Source organism: Sinocyclocheilus anshuiensis, unplaced genomic scaffold (assembly GCF_001515605.1).
Source record: "Sinocyclocheilus anshuiensis isolate Anshui unplaced genomic scaffold, SAMN03320099.WGS_v1.1 scaffold1875, whole genome shotgun sequence".
Taxonomy (NCBI): Eukaryota; Metazoa; Chordata; class Actinopteri; order Cypriniformes; family Cyprinidae; genus Sinocyclocheilus; species Sinocyclocheilus anshuiensis.
This window is the reverse complement of record NW_015549774.1, coordinates 23,543-32,623: the sequence shown is the minus strand read 5'-3', so window position 1 is coordinate 32,623 and position 9,081 is coordinate 23,543. Positions and strand designations below refer to the sequence as shown.

Here is a 9,081-nt window from a genome sequence, read left to right as displayed (position 1 = left end):
GTGACATGAGTCCCCATGAGTCTGTGTGTAGTCAGGTTTAAGTCCCCACCAGGATATATAAACCAGTACACAAACACACACACACACACTCTCACACACACATACAGACACACACTGGCTCACACACTCACACTCTCACACACACACACACACACTCTCTCTCACACACACACACACTCACACACACACACACGTTCTCACACACTCACTCACACACACACACACATAGACACTCTCTCACACACACACACACACACACACAGATTCTGCTGTCATAAACCTCTGGTCCAGATCATCAGGCTGTCTGTAATATTTCACTCAAACATACTGTAGCACATCTTACTGTGGTGGTCCTGTCCTGTTTCTCTCACCTTTGGCAGTGTGTTGGCGAACAGCCGGTCGAGCAGACGGTGTGAATCTTCTCCTTTCACGATGAACTTCCCAAAAGGTGAAAGGTCAATCACACCCACACCCTCCATCACCAGTTTACACTCGCGGCCGATCGGCCCGAACCAGTTAGTCCTTCTGAAGCTGGGTCTGCACACAGGACCCGAGAGAGACACGCACTCACAATCCTCCAATCAGAGCAGCACATTTCACTTAATTATAGCATTACTTACACTAATGTAAAACATTTGGGGTCAGTAACATTTTTTTTTTTTAAATCATTCGTTTTATTCATTGAAGACGCTTTAAATTGATCAAAAGTGAGAGTAAAGACATTTATAATGTTACAAAAGATATCTATTGCAAATAAATGCTGTTCTTCTGAACTTTCTGTTCATCTGTGAATCCTGAAAAATAAAATGTATCACAGTTTCCACAAAAATATTGTGCAGCACAACTGTTTTCAACATTGATAATAATCAGAAATGTTTCTTGAGCAGCAAATCAGCATATTAGAATGATTTCTGAAGATCATGTGACACTGAAGACTGGAGTAATGATGCTGAAAATACAGCTGCGCATCACAGAAATAAATTACAGTTTAACAGATATTCACATAGAAAACAGCTAGTTTAAGTAAGGAACAATTGACTCCGGGCCGTTGAATTATGAGAAAAATGCAGCAGCTAATAACTAAGTTATTAGAGAGAGAGTCTGTGTCTCTCAACAGTGTTCTGCAGCAGCGTCTGTACTAACAGTCAAACTTTATATTCATCTTCTTCACGAACAGCGCCGTTGTTACCTCGCTTGTGAGAAATGTCATGTAGCTTTTAAGTCGCTAAACTATTTTACTGATAAAATCGTCAGAGTACCGCGTGAAAATAATTGCACACCTCAGAACGTTCGTCAGCCAATCAGATTCAAGCATTCAACACCCCTGTAAGCATAAACTGTAATATTTCACTGTTTTTACTGTATTTGTGTTCAAATAAATGCAGCTTTGGTGAGCAGAAAATACTTCTTTTAGAAACATTATAAATCTTACCGACCACAAACGTCTAACCTTCATCCTCGGGTCATTCTGACCCCAAATGTTTTTGTATTTTTTATTTTTTTTGTTCATCTGAGTGGCGCAAGAATTTGTGACGTTTGTTCCACTTTAACATGGATCACACACAAAAAAATTGAATGGATTTGAGGACTTTATGTGGCTGTATTTTAAAAAAAATTACAAATCCTTCCCCGACCATAGGAATGAATGGAATGTCGAAAAAATTTTTTTTTTTCATTTAATTTTGTCACACTTGAACATGGATCACACACAAAAAAAATTAAGTGGATTTGAGGACTTTATGTGAGTGTAAAAACAGTAACAAATGCTTCCCTCGTGGGTCACTTTGATAGCAATGAATGGAATGTCGAAAAACATTTTTATTAGATTTTTTTGTTTAAATACAAAATCTGACACAATCCAGAAAAAATTTATATCCAAACGAATGACTGAGACTTTCAAATATTCCCAAGGCAAAAAACACTTACACCCCCACCCCCCCAACGCGCAAACACATTATAACACGCATGATTAAAGAAAACAAGGTAAATACAAATTTTATAAAATAAAAATTAAGAAAAAATATATAAAAATGGATTAAAAAAAAAAACTTTCATCTTAGGCCTTCTGGTTTAACCCACGAGGGAAAGCTTTGTTAGAAACCGCGAGGGAAGGATGAAGGTTAAGCTCCATCATTAGTGAATGATTTCTGATGCTCACTTGTATCCGGAGTCGTCTCCGGGTTTGTGGAAGTAATGCGGCTGCTCCCATCCTGCGTGGAAGCCCATGGAGCATCTGTCCTTCAGCAGCTCATAGACGCCGCTGACCCGGTTAGGCGCTCCTCCTTCGGGTAACCCACTGAAACCAGTCAGAGCGCAGAGATCGTCCACATCACGCATCACATCTGTCACTTTGAGGGAGATCTACTGTAATTTATAACTGTAATTCCCACCCTGTCCAGTTGGTAGCAGCAGAGCATGGAATCATCAGCTCCAGAACAAAAATAAAACCGTCACCAGTCTTTTACTATGCCTTTGATTATGCTCAGGTGAGTATTCAATTCAATTCAAGTTTATTTGTATAGCGCTTCTCACGAAACAAATCGTTGCAAAGCAACTCTACGGAAAATGTAAGTTTCTATTTTAAAGTTTCTACATTATATTTAGTAGTAGCTTATCAGTGGTGACTATGTCAAGTTGATGTCTATATGGCAGAAATGTACAGTAAAATTCATGCAGTTAATGACGTAATCAAACAGACGGTGAACACTATTAACTGCAATGATTATATGTTGCGATTATCCACTAGTTAAGCGAAAGAGATGATCAGTTCGCTTGATCTGATCACGCCACATTAAAGAGCACCTAAACGGTATTTATTGCTTGAATTTTCTAATAAAATTGATAGAATTTGAATTTATTGGATGGGAGGCGCACTATATATGTACGGTTCATTCATCAACTGAAAACAGCATCGATTGGGATTTAAGAATCGATATTGGTTCATAAAAATTAGAGTCTATTAAAATCGAGAAATCTATGTTTCTAGCATATTTTCTTGTTTATAGTGGCCTTCGCTGTCACTGAAAGGTGGTAATTAAATGTCACAAACTTATGTACAACAAATGTACTTGTTCATGATTCTATGCCGTTTTGTAGTATAAATAGCGCGAGTAGTACGTTCACACTGAAAATTCCAAATAGAGAAAGTGCACTTTAAATATTCGGATGATGCACTTAAATAACCGAAAAAACGAAGTGTGGAATGTTGGACACTTCATGCACTCCACTGTCGCAGCTTTAATTATGAACCGAAGGGGGAGGGGCTATCAGACTCCAATTATGAATGACATAATAACCTTATATAATCATTCATCAACTGAAAACAGCATCGATTGGGATTTAAGAATCGATATTGGTTCATAAAAATTAGAGTCTATTAAAATCGAGAAATCTATGTTTCTAGCATATTTTCTTGTTTATAGTGGCCTTCGCTGTCACTGCGAGGTGTGTGTTGTTGAACATGAAGAGTGAAAATAGCAGGATTTTCTGCTATTTATACTACTTAATGCACATAGTGGCAATTATCTGCACCTCAGTATTGTAGTACATTATAAAACGGTATACAATAATAACGTATTGAGTGTAAATTATAATTTTAATTCAAGTTATTAAATGACTGCCACATTTTTGGGACAATAAAGCCCTCCCTACACCTACCATAACCCTACCCAATACTTTGATTTTTTAACTTTTCGATTATTTCCTTCATTTTTATCGAAAATAAATGCTTTTCCAATGTGATACGAGATTTGAAAAAACGAGGGGAAAAAGTTAGCCAAAAGGCAGATTCGAACTCGGGTCGATTGCGTTAAAAGCACTGGCTTTACCACCTACGCCTACGCCGCTGGAACTGATGGGTGGAACCAGTGCAAATAGACACTCCGATAAATAAATGCATAAGCCTACATACATGCTCATCCTGTAGGTTCATTATTATAAAAAATGAAAATGTGAGCAAAAATACAAGCAATTACATGTGATATTATAATAGTAATAATAGATTATAACGGAATTTTTACAACCCTGAGCGTCCCAAATCGCGTACTTATGCACTATTCTATGACGTTTTGTAGTATGAATAGTGCGAGTAGTGCGTTCACACTGAAAATTCCAAAAAGAACAAGTGCACTTTAAATACCCGGATGATGCACTTAAATAACCGAAAAAACGAAGTGTGGAATGTTGGACACTTCATGCACTCCACTGTCGCAGCTTTAATTATGAACCGAAGGGGGAGGGGCTATCAGACTCCAATTATGAATGACATAATAACCTTATATAATCCATACACTACATGGTTGAGTACATAGTGCATAAGTGCATAGTCATCCGGAGGCTCGCCGCTCACGATCCAGTCGCTCAGAAACTTCCCCACTCCTCCAGAGTGAATGATACCGTACCTGTCAATCATCACCACGGTATGATGTGTGGAAGCAATTATTTACTTTTCATGTGTTACAATAAAAAATATGTGCGTCTTCTATAATCTGTATAATAACTATAATTAATACATTTTATATATATATATATATATATACATACATTTGATCATTTATATATATTTTATTATGTATTAATTCTATAATCTAATTCTAATTCTATAATCTGATTTTATTTATAATCTAATTGTATTTATTTATTCTATAATCTGTATAATCGTAAATTTAATTCTGTTATAAAGTATAATTCTGTCATCTTCATATATGTATTCTAAAATCTGCATAAATCGAATTCTATAATAAAATATAATCCTATAATTTGTACATGTGTATTCTATAATCTGTTTAATTCTAATAATTATAATTCTAAAATAATTATAATTCATCATCTGTACATATCTATATTCTGTAATCAATCTGGTCAATGATTCATGATAATTCAGTGTTTTTGATTAAAAAGTAAAATAAAATAAGTATGTTATTGTAGTCTTTATGAAAAAAACGTACATTTTTAAAGCACAAAAGTGAAAAAAATTCACATCTGAGTTGTAGAACCAGCAATCACAGTTATTGAACTGAATCGTGTTGAACAATCACATTTACTGAACTGAACCATATTTAACTGAATTACAGTTATTGAACTGAATCACATTGAACTGAATCGCAGTTATTGTTATTTTATGTATAAACATCTTCTATTCTTAACTGTTTTAATTAATTTTAAATTAATTTTAAAAGTTTGTAAATTCCTTGTTTTTATTGTTGTGATTATTTGTGATAATTCAGTGTTTTTGATTAAAAAGTAAAATAAAATAAGTATGTTATTGTAGTCTTTATGAAAAAAACGTACATTTTTAAAGCACAAAAGTGAAAAAAATTCACATCTGAGTTGTAGAACCAGCAATCACAGTTATTGAACTGAATCGTGTTGAACAATCACATTTACTGAACTGAACCATATTTAACTGAATTACAGTTATTGAACTGAATCACATTGAACTGAATCGCAGTTATTGTTATTTTATGTATAAACATCTTCTATTCTTAACTGTTTTAATTAATTTTAAATTAATTTTAAAAGTTTGTAAATTCCTTGTTTTTATTGTTGTGATTATTTGTTATGATTATTTTAATTCCTTTTATGTAAAGCACTTTGAATTACCAATGTGTATGAATACTAAACACATTGGTATAGCATATAGCATATGAATGTGCTATATAAATAAACTTGCCTTACCTTGCCTTATTGAACTGAATCAATTATTGAATTGAGTCATATTGAACAAAATCACAGTTATTGAACTGAACTGAATCAACATTGAACTGAATGCACTGTATATATATGTGTGTGTGTGTGTGTGTGTGGTGTGTATATGTGTGTGTGTGTGCATATGTGTGTGTATATGTGTGTGTGTGTGTGTGTGTGTGTATATGTGTTTGTGTGTTTGTGTGTGTGTGTGTGTGTGTGTGTGTATGTGTGTATGTGTAAGAGTGAGTGTGAGTGAGTGTGTGTGTGTGTGTGAGAGAGAGTGTATGTGTGGAATTGTTACACTGGAGAAATGGTGAGTGGTTTCTTTAATTGCTATTCACATATGCTAATATGATATTATAATACCAATATGTGAGCTCACATTGTGACCACAGTATGAGCGCACAGTGAGTCTGCAGTGACCGCACATTGTGACCACAGTATGAGCGCACAGTGAGTGTGCAGTGACCTCACATTGTGACCACAGTATGAGCACACAGTGAGTGTGCAGTGACCTCACATTGTGACCACAGTATGAGCACACAGTGAGTGTGCAGTGACCTCACATTGTGACCACAGTATGAGCACACAGTGAGTGTGCAGTGACCTCACATTGTGACCACAGTATGAGCACACAGTGAGTGTGCAGTGACCTCACATTGTGACCACAGTATGAGCACACAGTGAGTGTGCAGTGACCTCACATTGTGACCACAGTATGAGCACACAGTGAGTGTGCAGTGACCTCACATTGTGACCACAGTATGAGCACACAGTGAGTGTGCAGTGACCTCACATTGTGACCACAGTATGAGCACACAGTGAGTGTGCAGTGACCTCACATTGTGACCACAGTATGAGCACACAGTGAGTGTGCAGTGACCTCACATTGTGACCACAGTATGAGCACACAGTGAGTGTGCAGTGACCTCACATTGTGACCACAGTATGAGCACACAGTGAGTGTGCAGTGACCTCACATTGTGACCACAGTATGAGCACACAGTGAGTGTGCAGTGACCTCACATTGTGACCACAGTATGAGCACACAGTGAGTGTGCAGTGACCTCACATTGTGACCACAGTATGAGCACACAGTGAGTGTGCAGTGACCTCACATTGTGACCACAGTATGAGCACACAGTGAGTGTGCAGTGACCTCACATTGTGACCACAGTATGAGCACACAGTGAGTGTGCAGTGACCTCACATTGTGACCACAGTATGAGCACACAGTGAGTGTGCAGTGACCTCACATTGTGACCACAGTATGAGCACACAGTGAGTGTGCAGTGACCTCACATTGTGACCACAGTATGAGCACACAGTGAGTGTGCAGTGACCTCACATTGTGACCACAGTATGAGCACACAGTGAGTGTGCAGTGACCTCACATTGTGACCACAGTATGAGCACACAGTGAGTGTGCAGTGACCTCACATTGTGACCACAGTATGAGCACACAGTGAGTGTGCAGTGACCTCACATTGTGACCACAGTATGAGCACACAGTGAGTGTGCAGTGACCTCACATTGTGACCACAGTATGAGCACACAGTGAGTGTGCAGTGACCTCACATTGTGACCACAGTATGAGCACACAGTGAGTGTGCAGTGACCTCACATTGTGACCACAGTATGAGCACACAGTGAGTGTGCAGTGACCTCACATTGTGACCACAGTATGAGCACACAGTGAGTGTGCAGTGACCTCACATTGTGACCACAGTATGAGCACACAGTGAGTGTGCAGTGACCTCACATTGTGACCACAGTATGAGCACACAGTGAGTGTGCAGTGACCTCACATTGTGACCACAGTATGAGCACACAGTGAGTGTGCAGTGACCTCACATTGTGACCACAGTATGAGCACACAGTGAGTGTGCAGTGACCTCACATTGTGACCACAGTATGAGCACACAGTGAGTGTGCAGTGACCTCACATTGTGACCACAGTATGAGCACACAGTGAGTGTGCAGTGACCTCACATTGTGACCACAGTATGAGCACACAGTGAGTGTGCAGTGACCTCACATTGTGACCACAGTATGAGCACACAGTGAGTGTGCAGTGACCTCACATTGTGACCACAGTATGAGCACACAGTGAGTGTGCAGTGACCTCACATTGTGACCACAGTATGAGCACACAGTGAGTGTGCAGTGACCTCACATTGTGACCACAGTATGAGCACACAGTGAGTGTGCAGTGACCTCACATTGTGACCACAGTATGAGCACACAGTGAGTGTGCAGTGACCTCACATTGTGACCACAGTATGAGCACACAGTGAGTGTGCAGTGACCTCACATTGTGACCACAGTATGAGCACACAGTGAGTGTGCAGTGACCTCACATTGTGACCACAGTATGAGCACACAGTGAGTGTGCAGTGACCTCACATTGTGACCACAGTATGAGCACACAGTGAGTGTGCAGTGACCTCACATTGTGACCACAGTATGAGCACACAGTGAGTGTGCAGTGACCTCACATTGTGACCACAGTATGAGCACACAGTGAGTGTGCAGTGACCTCACATTGTGACCACAGTATGAGCACACAGTGAGTGTGCAGTGACCTCACATTGTGACCACAGTATGAGCACACAGTGAGTGTGCAGTGACCTCACATTGTGACCACAGTATGAGCACACAGTGAGTGTGCAGTGACCTCACATTGTGACCACAGTATGAGCACACAGTGAGTGTGCAGTGACCTCACATTGTGACCACAGTATGAGCACACAGTGAGTGTGCAGTGACCTCACATTGTGACCACAGTATGAGCACACAGTGAGTGTGCAGTGACCTCACATTGTGACCACAGTATGAGCACACAGTGAGTGTGCAGTGACCTCACATTGTGACCACAGTATGAGCACACAGTGAGTGTGCAGTGACCTCACATTGTGACCACAGTATGAGCACACAGTGAGTGTGCAGTGACCTCACATTGTGACCACAGTATGAGCACACAGTGAGTGTGCAGTGACCTCACATTGTGACCACAGTATGAGCACACAGTGAGTGTGCAGTGACCTCACATTGTGACCACAGTATGAGCACACAGTGAGTGTGCAGTGACCTCACATTGTGACCACAGTATGAGCACACAGTGAGTGTGCAGTGACCTCACATTGTGACCACAGTATGAGCACACAGTGAGTGTGCAGTGACCTCACATTGTGACCACAGTATGAGCACACAGTGAGTGTGCAGTGACCTCACATTGTGACCACAGTATGAGCACACAGTGAGTGTGCAGTGACCTCACATTGTGACCACAGTATGAGAGCACAGTGAGTGTGCAGTGACCGCACATTGTGACCACAAAGTGAGTGTGCAGTGACCGCACATTGTGACCACAGTATGAGCACACAGTGAGTG

At 39.8% G+C, this 9,081-nt stretch overlaps 1 pseudogene; it reads right to left on the bottom strand.

The window, feature by feature from the left end:
• Positions 1 to 9,081, bottom strand: part of LOC107660844 (dimethylglycine dehydrogenase, mitochondrial-like) — a 28,433-nt pseudogene that overhangs the window by 11,259 nt on the left and 8,093 nt on the right.